This window comes from Heterodontus francisci, chromosome 29 (genome assembly GCF_036365525.1).
Source record: "Heterodontus francisci isolate sHetFra1 chromosome 29, sHetFra1.hap1, whole genome shotgun sequence".
In the NCBI taxonomy this organism is placed as follows: Eukaryota; Metazoa; Chordata; class Chondrichthyes; order Heterodontiformes; family Heterodontidae; genus Heterodontus; species Heterodontus francisci.
In genome coordinates this window covers 4,667,402-4,681,958 of record NC_090399.1, presented here as the reverse complement: position 1 = coordinate 4,681,958, position 14,557 = coordinate 4,667,402, and the positions used below count along the sequence as shown (strand labels likewise).

General features: G+C 44.3%; 1 pseudogene; it reads left to right on the top strand.

The window, feature by feature from the left end:
* The first annotated feature begins 1,785 nt into the window (after positions 1–1,785).
* LOC137345651 (zinc-binding protein A33-like) lies at positions 1,786–8,639 on the top strand (annotated as a pseudogene).
* Positions 8,640–14,557: the final 5,918 nt, after the last annotated feature.

Genomic DNA, 14,557 nt, shown 5'->3' with positions numbered 1-14,557 from the left:
AGCTTTCGAATAAGTTTTATCAAATAATTGTCCCTGCCATTTTGCCACACTCAACCAAGTCCATCATCTCATTCACCCCTCTCATGCCATCCTAATCCCTCTCTTGCCATCCCCATCCCTTATGGAAACAATTGCGCTAGCCAGGGTAACTTTGCTATGGGCTTCCCTTTATGAACTTGGTTACCCAGTGCCCAGATCATTGGAAATACCTTCCAATATTACACCTTTTCTAAATCTCAGAATCCTATAATTATCCAGAAGGCATTGCAAGTGATCGACTCTTGCTCTTCTCATAGAGGAAGTCATATAGAGAGAGATACAGCACTGAAACAGGCCCTTTGGCCCACTGAGTCTGTGCTGACCAACAACCACCCATTTATACTAATCCTACATTAATCCCATATTCCCTACCACATCCCCACCATTCTCTTACCACCTACCTACACTAGGGGCAATTTACAATGGCCAAATTACCTATCAACCTGCAAGTCTTTGGCTGTGGGAGGAAACCAGAGCACCCGGCGGAAACCCACGCAGTCATAGGGAGAACTTGCAAACTCCGCACAGGTAGTACCCAGAACCGAACCTAGGTTCCTGGAGTTATAAGGCTGGGGTGCTAGCCACTGCGCCACTGCTATTAGGCCTTTAAGGGAATGTATAAACAGTGGAAGTAATCATCGCCAAAGGAAGTGCGATCATGCCGCATGTGACCCAGTAGTTGTGTGTTGGATCCCTAGGTTAGTACTGTGCAGTGGGCTCTCTCATAACTTATATGTAACTGTCCTCGACCTTAACTAAAACAACCTACCTCATTCGTGCCACAAGTCTCGGTGTGACTGATGGGATTGTGCACAGTAAGAAACACAACCTACTACCCTGAGGCACCATATTTCGTTCCCATAGAGTGAAATAGGTACAACCGACGTTTCATTAATTCGGGCTTCATTTACAAAGAGATTGCCCGCTGCTCAGCATTTTCTGCTTTAATCCACTTTTTTTGTTCCCCATGTACAGTAATCTTGAAATTTTCCGTTCTCTGAACACATCAACAACTTCCTTCTAGTCCCCATGTATATTTACTTGAGGATAGTTGGTTGTGTTGTGACGATTGCTTCTCAGCGCTTGAAGATCAGACCAACTTTCACCAGCAAAAACAAACCTGCAGCTGTTACCACGAAACGGTAATTGATTCAATGACTCAAAGAACTGCCTGGAAGCATGTAGCATTCGACAGCACCAATCGAGGCCATTCGGCCCCACAGGTCTGTGCAGTGCAACTTCTCAATGCTTCTTTTTGCCGAATGCAGAAAGACATGGATATGGATAATAGTTACCGAACCCAACTTTAAACCGATCTCAATGAACAAGCTTTTTTCACATCCTTCCCAATTTCCCCTTCATTGACTCGCGTTTCCTTCCACTTTAAGGCTTCGAAAATCTTCCTGTTGTCTGAAATTTTACAGTAAATGACTGCTTTCCTGTCTATAGTGAAACTACAATGCTTGATTGACACGAGATTCAATTTGTCTGAAACCATCCCAAATGGAGCCGAAACTTACTAGAGGTGAATTTTCGCTGGGTTCTCGCGCTTTTTCCGGAGTTTGGAAGCTCGTCCGCCGAAGTTACGTCGGATGGCGAAGACAAGTCCCCTCCTCACCCCTCACGCAGAATGATGTCCATATCGAGGTAGACAAGGAGCAGCTTGGTGCGGAACCTGGGGCAGATCCAACTGGCACATACAAAAACAAAGCGAAACTGAAACCGGTTTGAATCAGGAGTGTGAACATGGCTTCTACACTGACGGCCGAAAGTTTAACCGAGGAGGCAATTTGTCCCATTTGTCTTGATTTCTTCACCGATCCGGTGTGGACACAACTTCTGCCGCTCCTGTATCACCCAGTGTTTGGGAAACAAGAAGACAAACTATTGCCCGGAATGTAGAGAGAAACTTAGGAAGAAAAACTTCAAGGCGAATCGAGCCTTAGCGAATCTGGCCGAGAAAGCTCGAAATCTGGAACGGGATCAGAAAGAGAAGGAAAGTAAACAATTCTGTGAGAAACATCAGGAAGAGCTGAAGCTGTTCTGTGAAACTGACAAGAAATTGATGTGCTCAATTTGTAGAGATTCGCGGGAGCAGAAATCTCACGACTTTCTGCCGATAGATGAGGCTGCGGAGATGTACCGGGTAAAATGGGAGGGTTTAACTTCGGGTGATCTTTCCTAATCATCTGTGTTTCAACATCTGATTCACTAAATTGCTGTTTCAATTCCAGGATAAACTGCAAACATCCCTAAATTCGGCTGTACGTCGAAGGGGGTTTTGCTCTGGCCGCCGAACGGGGGCAGAAACGGCTGATTTCTGAAGTTAGGGTAAGGTCTCCCTGTGCTGATTTTCTGGGATCTCGGTTAGTTTTGTTCCCTTTATCGCGGGACATTAATTCTGTTTCACATTTCATTCTGTAGGAACAGTCGAGCAGTCTGCAGACCCACATCACATCCCAGTTCACTAAAATGCACCAGATTCTCACTGAGAAAGAGCAGAGTTTATTCAGAGATCTCAGGGAAGATGAGGAGAGCATTCTAGAACCAATGAGGAAAAGACTCCGTAAAATCCAACAGGAGTTAGATCGTACTGAGTGGGAGCTATCAGAGTTACGGAGACAGATGGAGGAAGAAGACACGGTCACATTTCTGACGGTAAGAGATTGTTTTATGTTAATAAAATGACATAATATTGATAATGACTGTACAATATGTTGTACAACAGAAAGTTTCACGTTGTTTGCTGGCTTTGGGGAAGCTCATTGAACAACTTGTTTCACTGCAGGTTTCCTATATTCAGAGGCAATAGTGTTTGTAGTTGTGAGATAAGCGGTACAGGTGACACTGAAATAACTAACAGCCACATCTCTCAACATCGGTCTTGCAGGAACAGTTCCATTTTAGCGTTTTAACCATCCGACATTGAAATTATTGAGTTATTATTGAGTTAATCCAACAGTAGCGATCCGAGGGAGAAACGGACAGAGTGTGTTAGTGAGAGAGAAAGCAGGAGATAGGGCGACGGAAGGGACAGACCCAGACCTGAAAGTCTTCTGGGGCTCTGAGAATTAATGTGGGGAATTTGTTCCTGTTCTATGGAAACATCCGCAGAAATTCCCCAAACACCTGAAAACGCCCCTGTACCGCGTACATTACGTAGGATGTAGAGCTCAGCAACAGGCCATTCGGCCCAGCTGACTTGTGCTGGCGTCTGGTTAAAGAAGCCAGTCCTCAAAGAACAAAGAACAGTACAGCACAGGAACAGGCCATTCGGCCCTCCAAGCCTGCGCCGAACTTGATGCCTGCCGAAACTAACACCTTCTGCACTTCCGGGGCCCATATCCCTCTATTCCTTTCCTATTCATGTATTTGTCAAGATGCCTCTTAAACGTCACTATCGTACCTGCTTCCACCACCTCCCCTGACAGAAAGTTCCAGGCACTCACCACCCACTGTGTAAAGAACTTGCCTCGCACATCCCCTCTAAACTTTGCCCCTCTCACCTTAAACCTATGCCCCCTAGTAACTGACTCTTCCACACTGGGAAAAAGCTTCTGACTATCCACTCTGTCCATGCCGCTCATAATTTTGTAAACCTCTATCATGTCGCCCCTCCACCTCCGTTGTTCCAGTGAAAACAATCCGAGTTTATCCAACCTCTCCTCATAGCTAATGCCCTCCAGACCAGGCAACATCCTGGTAAACCTCTTCTGTACCCTCTCCAAAGCCTCCACGTCCTTCTGGTAGTGTGGCGACCAGAATTGCATGCAATATTCTAAGTGTGGCCTTACACAAGTTCTGTACAGCTGCAACATGACTTGCCAATGTTTATACTCGATGCCCCGACCGATGAAGGCAAGCATGTCGTATGCCTTCTTGACTCCCTTATCCACCTGCGATGCCACTTTCAGTGACCTGTGGACCTGTACGCCCAGATCTCTCTGCCTGTCAATACTCCTAACGGTTTTGCCATTTACTGTATACCTCCCACCTGTATTAGATCTTCCAAAATGCATTATCTCACATTTGTCCGGATTAAACTCCATCTGCCATTTCTCCACCCAAGTCTCCAACCGATCTATATCCTGCTGTATCCTCTGACAATCCTCATCACTATCCACAACTCCACCAACCTTTGTGTCATCCACAAACTTACTAATCAGACCAGCTACATTTTCCTCCAAATCATTTATATATAATACAAACAGCAAAGGTCCTAGCACTGATCCCTGCGGAACACCACTAGTCACAGCCCTCCATTCAGAAAAGCACCCTTCCACTGCTACCCTCTGTCTTCTATGACTGAGCCAGTTCTGTATCCATCTTGCCAGCTCACCTCTGATCACGTGTGACTTCACCTTTGGTACCAGTCTGCCATGAGGGACCTTGTCAAAGGCTTTACTGCAGTCCATATAGACAACATCCACTGCCCTTCCTCACTTCCCTGTTGGGTTAATGAGAACCAACTTTTATTTGTATCCCTTGTTCGCTCTCCCCCACAAGTGCAAACATCTTCTGTAACCTATCAAACCTCTTCATCGTTTTAAAATCTCCATTCGGTCACCCTTCACCCCCTCACCCTTCCCCTTTCCAACAGCATTTGACAGCAATTCCTTCACACATTCCAACCGTATCCTTATTACTATGTACATTAGCCCGACAGCTGGCAACGCCGAGTTGTGTTACTGCCCTCCACGCCAACATTGCCCCCATCCCTCCCACTCCCCCACTGGACGCAGAATTCCGCTCTCCTGTCGGAAATTCTGATATTCGGGGAACCGACAGATGCAGGCTCTGCTGTCTCTGCTGTTAGAAAGATTACTTTCACGTACAGCTGCCCTGGGAACTGAACAAATAGAAAGGCACCTAGATTTAACCCTGTCAATTTTTGAAAATCTCCGTCTGTTTGTCCCGGCTCTCTCGGCTCTTTGTTCTGCCCAGTGCTGTCAGCTACACTGGTGCTGCGGCAAAATCCGTCACAAAACCGCAGCCGGGAGAATAAAGCAATAAGTTGTCATATAACAATAAGTTGGAAATAATACATTCTCACCAAGAAGTGAAGATGTTCCCAATTTCAGTGTGGCCCAGGGTAATTTCAGAAAAATACAATGCTACACAATTCTGTTTTACCCAGTCAATTTCCCAGTCTAAATGGTTACACACCTTTCATTTCATCCTTGTCTGATCTGTGCTGAGACAGGAGAACGATTGTTACTAGGTAACAAGTTGGCTGAAGACTCTGTTATTGATCTGTCTCATTGAATTCTGATTATCCTCTCCCACATCATTCCTCAGATCCGTGTCTCTGTTTTATTTCAAGAGGAGGTTTCCCCGGACAAGAGGTATGACAGTCTCTGTTATGCCATTTACGTGAATTTATCAAGGGGATCAGAAAGAAGAATCCTGATGTTGACTGTTTAATATTAACAGGATTAGTGCTGCGGATAATGCAATGTCACTAGTAGCTGGGTCTGTGTCACTGAAAATAGCCAAAGAACTCCTACAGTACACAACATGGAAAGAAATGATAGGCAGTATCAACCCAGGTAAAGAGCTTTCTGTTTCTCTGTTTCAACCTTTATAAAACTCTCATTATGTAAATAGAAAGAATTAATGACGAAGTGAAATTCCAGCTGGAAAAATCAGACAGAACACAGTTCCGAAAATATCCCCCCCCCCCCCCCCCCCCACAAAGTGTTTGAGTCTGTGAACTCAATGTACCATGCCTCTGACCCAGTAACAGACCCGAGCAATGTCGGGCCTGTAATCGAGCGATAATCTGTATTTGCTGATTCAGAGTCAGAACAATGTCTCACCCTCTGAACAGATCCCCGAAAATACCCAGGTCGAGGTCCACTTTGAAGGTACAAGTATAGCAGAGCCAATATTGAAGACAGCAAACTACAACTGAGGAATCTATTATCTATCCATCCTCCAGCATCGAATGCATATGAATTAATATAAAGAGGACGTACTAGAAAGACTGGCTTTACCTAAGGTTGATAAGTCACCAGGACCAGATAAGATGCACCCGAGGATGCTGAGGGAAGTAAGGGTGAAAATTGTGGAGGAACTGGCCATAATTTTCCAATTCCCCTTCGATAAAGGGGTGGGGTCAGAGGACTGGAGAACTTCAAATGTTACACTTTATTCAAAAAAGGCTGTAAGGAGAAGCCCAGGCCAGTGAGTTTAACTTCGGTGGTTAAGGCGCTATATATATATAAGGAGTAGTTGTTGTTATTACATGGAGTGAATGGAATTGGCTGAAGACTGGCATCTGTGATGCTGGTAACTGCAGAGGAGGCCGAAATGGATCATCCATTGAGCACTTCTGGCTGAGGATGACTGCAAATGCTTTGGCCTTGTCTTTTCTATCTGTATATTATATATATCTCACAGACCTGTACTTATTTTTCTCCTCGGATTATAAACAGTGTGTCTCCTTTAAGACTTTGTTAAAATTGGTGCACCTTTAGGAACAAAGAACAGTACAGCACAGGAACAGGCCATTCGGCCCTCCAAGCCTGCGCCGATCTTGATGCCTGCCTAAACTAAAATCTTCTGCACTTCCAGGGTCCGAATCCCTCTATTCCCATCCTATTCATGTATTTGTGAAGATGCCTCTTAAACGTCGCTATCGTACCTGCTTCCACCACCTTCCCTGGCAGCAAGTTCCAGGCACTCACCACCCTCTGTGTAAAGAACTTGCTTCGCACATCCCCTCTAAACTTTGCCCCTCTCACCTTAAACCTATGTCCCCTAGTAACTGACTCTTCCACCCTGGGAAAAAGCTTCTGACTATCCACTCTGTCCATGTCACCCATAACTTTGTAAACCTCTATTATGTCGCCCCTCCCCCTCCGTTGTTCCAGTGAAAACAATCCGAGTTTATCCAACCTCTCCTCATAGCTAATACCTTCCAGACCAGGCAACATCCTGGTAAATCTCCTCTGTACCCTCTCCAAAGTGTCCACGTCCTTCAGGTGGTATGGCGACCAGAATTGTACGCAATACACCAAGTGTGGCCAAACTAAGGTTCTGTACAGAACCTCTTTTAAGAGAGAAAGTTCTGGAATTTCTGGAGACACAGTGTACTAGCTGCATTTTTGTTACCCTGGACAGCAGGGGAGAGAGAGAAAGAGGTCACATGGGAACGTTTCCACTTGGCTGTGTGTGCAACTGACAGAAACTGGCTGAAACCAGTTAGCTCTGAGAGACTTTCCAACCAGTCAAACTGAAGAGAAAGGAGCTGTTTATTCCCCTCAGGAGAAAATTCTACAATGAGCTACAAGGCAAGTTAATTCCCTGAGTAAAGAAAAAAAAAATCCTTCTTTGTCAAGAAGACCATTTGTATTGCTGTACTCATCATTCAAAGAACTGTTTAATACTTGCTGCAGCCAAAGAGTTGAATTCCTATCTTCTGAAGGACTATTTTCATCAAATCCACATTCAAAGACCTCATCAATCAGGAACGTAACCTACAAAAACTTACTTATGTTATTTATTCTTAAGAGACAGCTATTTTAAAAAAACTCCACTTTTAAAAGTGGTTAACTGTTAGCTTTGAGTGAATGTGTGTGAATGCAAGAGTTAGGTTAAAATAGGAAGTTAAAAGGTCTTTCGACATAGGTTTATCTTAATAGTGTTTAAGATTTATTTTTTAAATTTGTTTTTGTCTAAAGATACCTGGTTTGGTGTGTTTCATTCTGGGGTTACTAGAGTGTTTAATTTGGCTGTTTTCTGATTGAGTGTGAAAGCTTAATCATATGCTGCGACCTGTGGTGTGACGGGACTGAATTAACAGTGTATTGCTCCCGCTGTGGACATAACAACATATATGCAGATATATATATAAAGAGAGATTTACAGACATGCAGATACCCTCCAATCCCAGCGGGGAGGGAGTCTCAGTTAGGAGCTGCCCCCACACCACATGAACTGCCATCAAATTATACAGCAGTACAGGAGATTTAAAAAGGGTCAGAGTTTGAATAAATCACAGCAAGAAACCAAATCACTGACTGTGTTATTTTAATGTCGCCCCAGCTCCAGCCTCTCTGACTCTGGATTCGAACACAGCGAATCCATGGCTCCTCCTCTCTGAGGACCGGACCAGTGTGAGACTCGGAACCAAACATCAACCAGTCCCTGAGACCCCGAAGAGGTTTGATTACTGTCCTTGTGTCCTTGGATCGGAGGGATTTACATCAGGGAGACATTACTGGGAGGTGGAGGTGGGGAACAAGACTGAGTGGGGTGTGGGAGTGACCCGAGAATCTGCCAACAGGAAAGGGGAAATCAACCCTAAACCTGAGACCGGATATTGGACTGTGGGGCTAGGAAATGGAAATGAATATTTTGCCGGTACTTCCACCTCATGGACCCCCTTCAGCCCGAGTGTGAAACCCCGGAAGATCGGGGTTTACCTGGACTATGAGGGTGGGCAGGTGTCATTTTACAATGCGGACAACATGTCACATCTCTACACTTTCACCCACACTTTCACTGAGAGAATCTTTCCCATTTTCGATCCGGGGTGGATTTATGGCAAGAAAAATTCAGGAGCTCTCAAACTCCTCTGGGTCAAAGGTCACTAACAGTAATGAGTCTGTTTCCATTATTTTTACCTCTGGTGGCAGTATAAGCAACTCTCCCAATTATAACCCCAGTCTCAGTCTCTTTGCTGCCTGGTGTCGGTTAAGGAAAATTCACAGTTTTTGATTCTCCCTATTCCCTGCTATCTCTAAGATAAACAATCCAAGTTTCGGATTCTCGTTGCTACCTGGTGCCCGATTAAGGAAATCCGAAAATCAGACACTATTTCCTCCTGTTATCTACATAAGTTACATTCCCAGTTTCCAGCTCAATTACCCACTGGCATTGCCGGACCAACCTTTAGCTAATATATGTGATATTTCTGTGGCTACTATTTTTGTGGAGCCGTTAAGTATTTTAAAATAGACGGATTAGTGTTACATAGCAGACAGAGAATGTCACGCCAAAGGGCTCAGCATTCAGCCATCTATCCAGTGTGGGCGATCGTTAACAGTGAATCCGCCTGATAAAACTGGAATCTTGAACTGACAAACGGGTGAGAAACAAGGCTTTATTTGTGAAGTGAAATACTTAAAAGATTGGGATTTCCAGACCCAAGCTACAGCAAGGCTTGGAACAGGAGAAAGATTTTGGATCAGAATCTCCGATTGGAAATGAGTAGACAGTGACCTGGGCAGAGACACCGTTTATTGTGATAGTGTGCGCAAGAGCTCAAGTTAATGAGAACTGATATAGGGGAAGTGACTCTTTAATAAAATCACACCCATGGCAAATTTGAGCATGTAATGAAGCACATCCAGATACTTCTACCAACTGGCCCAATGAATATACTGAGGGGTTGGTAATAAAAGAATCAAACTTGTTTTTCATTCATGTCAAGGCTAATAATCTGAGTTGAAGTTACGTGGTTAATCCGAGATTGATCGTGTACACAAGATGACATATATATTTCAGACCACATTCCAGCTTTGAGATTGTGGTACATTTAATCAGCAGTTGCACCCGGGAAGTTTAATGCTGATTAATGCTGGTTTACACCTACTGCACTATTTTCTGTAATAATTAATGTTTAACATTATGATGATGTTGAAAAGGGTATAATTGACGTATTAATAATGGAATCATTCCATCATTTCTGTATCAGACTGTATATTTATCAAGGAGTGGTTAACTAATTAACCAGTTTATTCAATTAAAGATGGATGTCTGAAAGCAGTTAACTGCCAATACACGTTGACTGGTTAATCATAGATAAGCCACGATTCCTGGCCTGTGTTCAGCTTTTCACGTGGGTGGCAAACTTTCACCCAGTATTCTCTGGTAGACTGGGGTGTAAAGTGGCTAGAGATTAGACTGCACCTCTCACCTGTGGCATCCTACCTAGGCCATTCCTTAGATTGACCAGCATCACAATGAGGATTCTGTCGGTGTGCTTCAGTCTAATCCAGAGATGTTCTTTGATGTGGGTCACATCTTCACCATTCTCTCACCCTTACATGGTTCATTTCTAATCCTTCCATGCACTTCTGGCACTTCTCTCTATGTGTGCAATGGGAGTTCCGTGTGTGTATATATATATATATATATATATATTATTTATATACACACACATTCTCACGGATAAGGGCACGGCTAGCAAGATCAGCATTAGAAACATCGAAAAATAGAACGATTCAAGGCCCATCATGTTCTTGCCTGATGGAAAAGAGCCGTCCAGTCTAATCCCCACCTGCCAGCTCTTGGTCCATAGCCCTGTAGGTTACAGCACCTCATGTGCATTACCATTGCAATGTGGGTTTCTGCCTCTACCATCCTTTCAGGCAGCTCAACCATAACCCTTTGCTTCTTGTCACTGAGCCAGTTTTGGATGCAATGTGCCTCTTGCCCTTGGATTCCACCAGCTTTTAATTTATTGATCATTCTGCCATGTGGGATCCGGTCAAAAGCCTTGAAACAATCCGTGTGGGCTGCAAGAAATGTGCCACCCTCATCAATCCTCTTAATACCACCTGAAAAAATTCAATCGAGTTAGTCAGACATGACTGATGATAGGTCGCGGACTTGAAACGTTAACTCTGCTTCGCTCTCTGCAGATGCTGCCTGAGCCGCTGAGTATTTCCGGCACTTTATGTTTTTATTTCAGTCAGACACGACCTTCCCTTAACATATTAACTGTCCTTGATTAATCCGTGCTTTTCAAAATGATTTACACCGTCCCTCAGAATTTATTCTATTAATTTGCCCACTATTGAGGTTCGACTGACTGGTCTATAATTTCTCAAGCTATCCCTTCCTCCCTCTTTCTCAAACGAAGCTACAATGTCATCATTCCTCCAGTTCTCCTGCACCATGCCTGTAGCCAGAGAGGGTTGGAAAATAATAATCAGAACCTCCGCTATTTCTCATTTTGCTTCTCTCAACAGCCTGGGATGCATTTCATCTGGGCTTGATGATTTAACCACTTTCACAGATGCTAAACACCTTGATATTTTCTCCCTCACCATGTTTATCCCGGTCAATATTTCGGACTCCTCCTCTTTAACTATAATATCTGCTTCGTCACCACTCCCTTGTGAAAACAGATACAATAAATTCATTCAGAGCCATGCCTACGTCCACCACCTCCACACACAAGTTACTTTTATGGTCTCTAATTGTCCCAAAGCTTTCCTTAATTATCACCTTCCTCTTTATGTATTTATAAAATATATTTGGATTTTCCTTCATTTCACTTGTCAATATTTGTTCACACCCCGCCCCCCCCCCCCCCTTTGTTTCTGTAATTTCATTTTTATTTTCACTTCTGCACTTTCTATGCTCCTTTAGGCTTTCTGCAATACTGAGCTTTTGTATCTGACATAAGCTTTATTTTTTTCCCTTATCCTACTCTGTATGCTCTTGGATATCCAGGGGATGTCTGGATTTATGAGTACCACTCTTTTTTGTTATGGGAATATATTTGTTCTAAACCCTCGTCAGCCCCTCCTTGAATACCTTCCACTGCTCTGACGCTGATTTACCTTCAAGTAGCTCTTTCCAGTCCACTTTTTTCCAAATCACATCTCAGCTTCTGGCCCATCGCTAGTTGGCATTTCCAAGGTAATTGAGAGTGGCCTTCTTGAACAGCTATTTGAGTTAGTCCTGCTCCCACGGTGCTGTTAAGTAGGGTGTTCCAGGGCATTGAGCTTAATTTGCAAAGAGATTTCCCGAGCTTTCCAAATTGCTTTCAGTTTGCAGCTCCTACTGCGACTCATATTTTGATTTCCTCCCTACAACTTCACTCTTCTGCAGTTTTTCGATCAAAATACACCCAAATTTCCATTTTCTGATGAAGGGTCACAGACATGAAACGTTAACTCTGATTCTCTCTCCACAGATGCTGCCAGACCTGCTGAGTATTTTCCAGCAATTTCTGCTTTAATCAACTCCTCATGTTTTTTCGCCATTTACCTTAATCTTGGAGTTTTCCATCCCCTGAATGTTGTCCCTCTGTTTTATTAAAGAGTGCCTCATGGAGTGACGATTGCAAGACGAGTGTGGAGATTCGAGTTTGGTGAGTAGCTTGTTCGGTGAAGGGGGCAGGAGGTGCTCCATTTTCTATTTGTCATCTACTTTTTTAAACCTTCAGTATTTGGTTCTTGCTCTGGTGCAGTGGAAGGACCTAGTAAGCTATTCTACTTATAATATATAGTCTGCAAAGTTAAGGTATGGCAGGGCATCTCTGCCGAGTGGAATGTACAGCCTGTGGCATGTAGGAAGTCATGGGCGCACCATGTGTCCGAGACAGACACACCTGCAGGAAGTGTCACCAGCTCCAGAAGCTTGAGCTCTGGGTTTTGGAACTCGAGCGGTGATTGGAGTCACTGTTGTGCATCCGCGAGGTGGAGGACTACATGGATTGCACGTTTAGGGAGGTGGTCACACCGTAGGTTCAGAGCATGCAAGCAGATAGGAAATGGGTGACCACCAGGCAGTCTAACAGAACCTGGCAGGTAGTGCAGGAGTCCCCTGATATGATCTCACTCGCTAATCGGTTTTCCATTTTGGATACTGGTGCGGGTGATGGTTCCTCAGAGGAGTACAGTCAGAGCCAAGTTTGTGACAACACAGGTGGCTCTGCTACACAGGAGGGGAGGAAGAGGCGTGGAAGAGCAGTAGTGGTGGAGGATTCATTAGCTATGGGAACAGATAGGCGTTTCTGCGGCAGCAAAAATGACTCCAGGATGGTGTGTTGCCTCCCTGGTGGCAGGGTCAAAAATGTCAAGGAGCGGCTGCAGGATATTCTTCTGGGGGAGGGTGAACAGCCAGAGGTCGTGGTCCACATTGATACCAATGCTATAGGAAAGCAGATTTTAGGGAGCTAGGAAGGAGCTGAAAAAGCAGGACCTCAAAAGCAGTAATCTCAGGATTACTCCCAGTCCCACGTTCAATTGAGCAAAGGAATAGGAAAATTGAGCGATTGAACACGTGGCTGGAGAACTGGTGTAGGAGGGAGGGCATCAGACTTGTGAGACATTGGGATCGGTTCTGGGGCAGGTGGGACCTATTCAAGATGGACGGGTTGAATCTTAGCAGGACTGGGACGAATATCCTTGCAGGGAGATTTGCTAGTGCTGTTGGGGAGGGTTTAAACTAAATTGTCAGGGGGATGGGAACCTGAGAGGGAGCTCAGGTTGGAGGGAACCAAAACTTGTAACTTGTCAGGGGTGTGGGAAACAGGGGCAAGATCATAGAGGAATACCAAGGTGCACAGAATACTGGGGGAGTAGCACAAGATTAAGGAATAGTATATTATTAGGTGGGGTCAGAGTAAGGGAGAAAGTAATAAAGTCTGAATCAGGGTTAATGTGTATGTATGTGAATGTACAGAGTGTGGTTAATAAGATTGGTGAGGTACAGGTGCAGATTGCCATGTGAAAATATGATGTTGTGGCTATAACAGAGACCTGGCTCAAAGAAGCGCAGGACTGGGTGTTAAATATTCCTGGATACAAGGTGTGCAGGAATGATAGGAGTGTGAAAAAGATGGAGGGGTGACAGTATTGATTAAGGAAGCATTGCAGTGCTGGAGGAAAAGGATGTCCCAGAGGTGTCAAAGACAGAATCAGTATGGCTAGAGCTAAGGAACAAAAAAGGTTCTTGGTGTTGTCTATAAGCCACCAGGTAGTGGGAAAGACACGGAGGAACAAATTTGCAAGGAAATTACAGAAAGATGCAAACATTATAGGGTAGTTATAATGGGGGACTTTAATGAACCAAACATAGACTGGGACAATCATAGTGTAAAAGGCAATGAGGGGCAGGGGTTCCTAGAGTGTGTTCAGGAAAATTTTCTACAACAATATGTTTCCAGTCCAACAAGAAAGGAGGAATTGCTAGACCTAGTTCTTGGGAATGAGGTGGGCCAAGTGGATCAAGTATCAATAGGAGAGCATTTAGGGGATAGTGCTCATCGTATCATATGGTTTAGGCTGACTATGGAAAAGGAAAAAGAGCAATCCAGGGTAAGAATAATTAACTGGGGGAAGGCCAACTTCAATGGGGTAAGAATGGAGCTGGGGCGAATAAATTGGAGTCAAAAGCTGGCAGGAAAACCAGTAGATGAACAATGAGCTATCTTCAAACAAGAGACAGTTCAGGTACAGTTGAAGTATGTTCCCTCGCAGGGGAAAAGTAGCGCAAACAAATCCAGAGCTCCCTGGATGACAAAAGAAGTAGAGATTAAGATAAAGAAGAAGAAGTGTGCTTATGACAGATGCCAGGCAGAAAATACTGTTGAGAACCAGGCTGATTATAGAAGGTCCAATGTGAAAGCAAATAAGAGAAGCAAAGAGAGAGCATGAAAAGAGACTGGCAGCTAGCATTAAATGAAATCCCAAAGTTTTCTACAGGCATATAAATTGTAAAAGGGTGTAAAATGAGGCGCGGGGTTGATTAGAGACCAGAAAGGGGATTTACA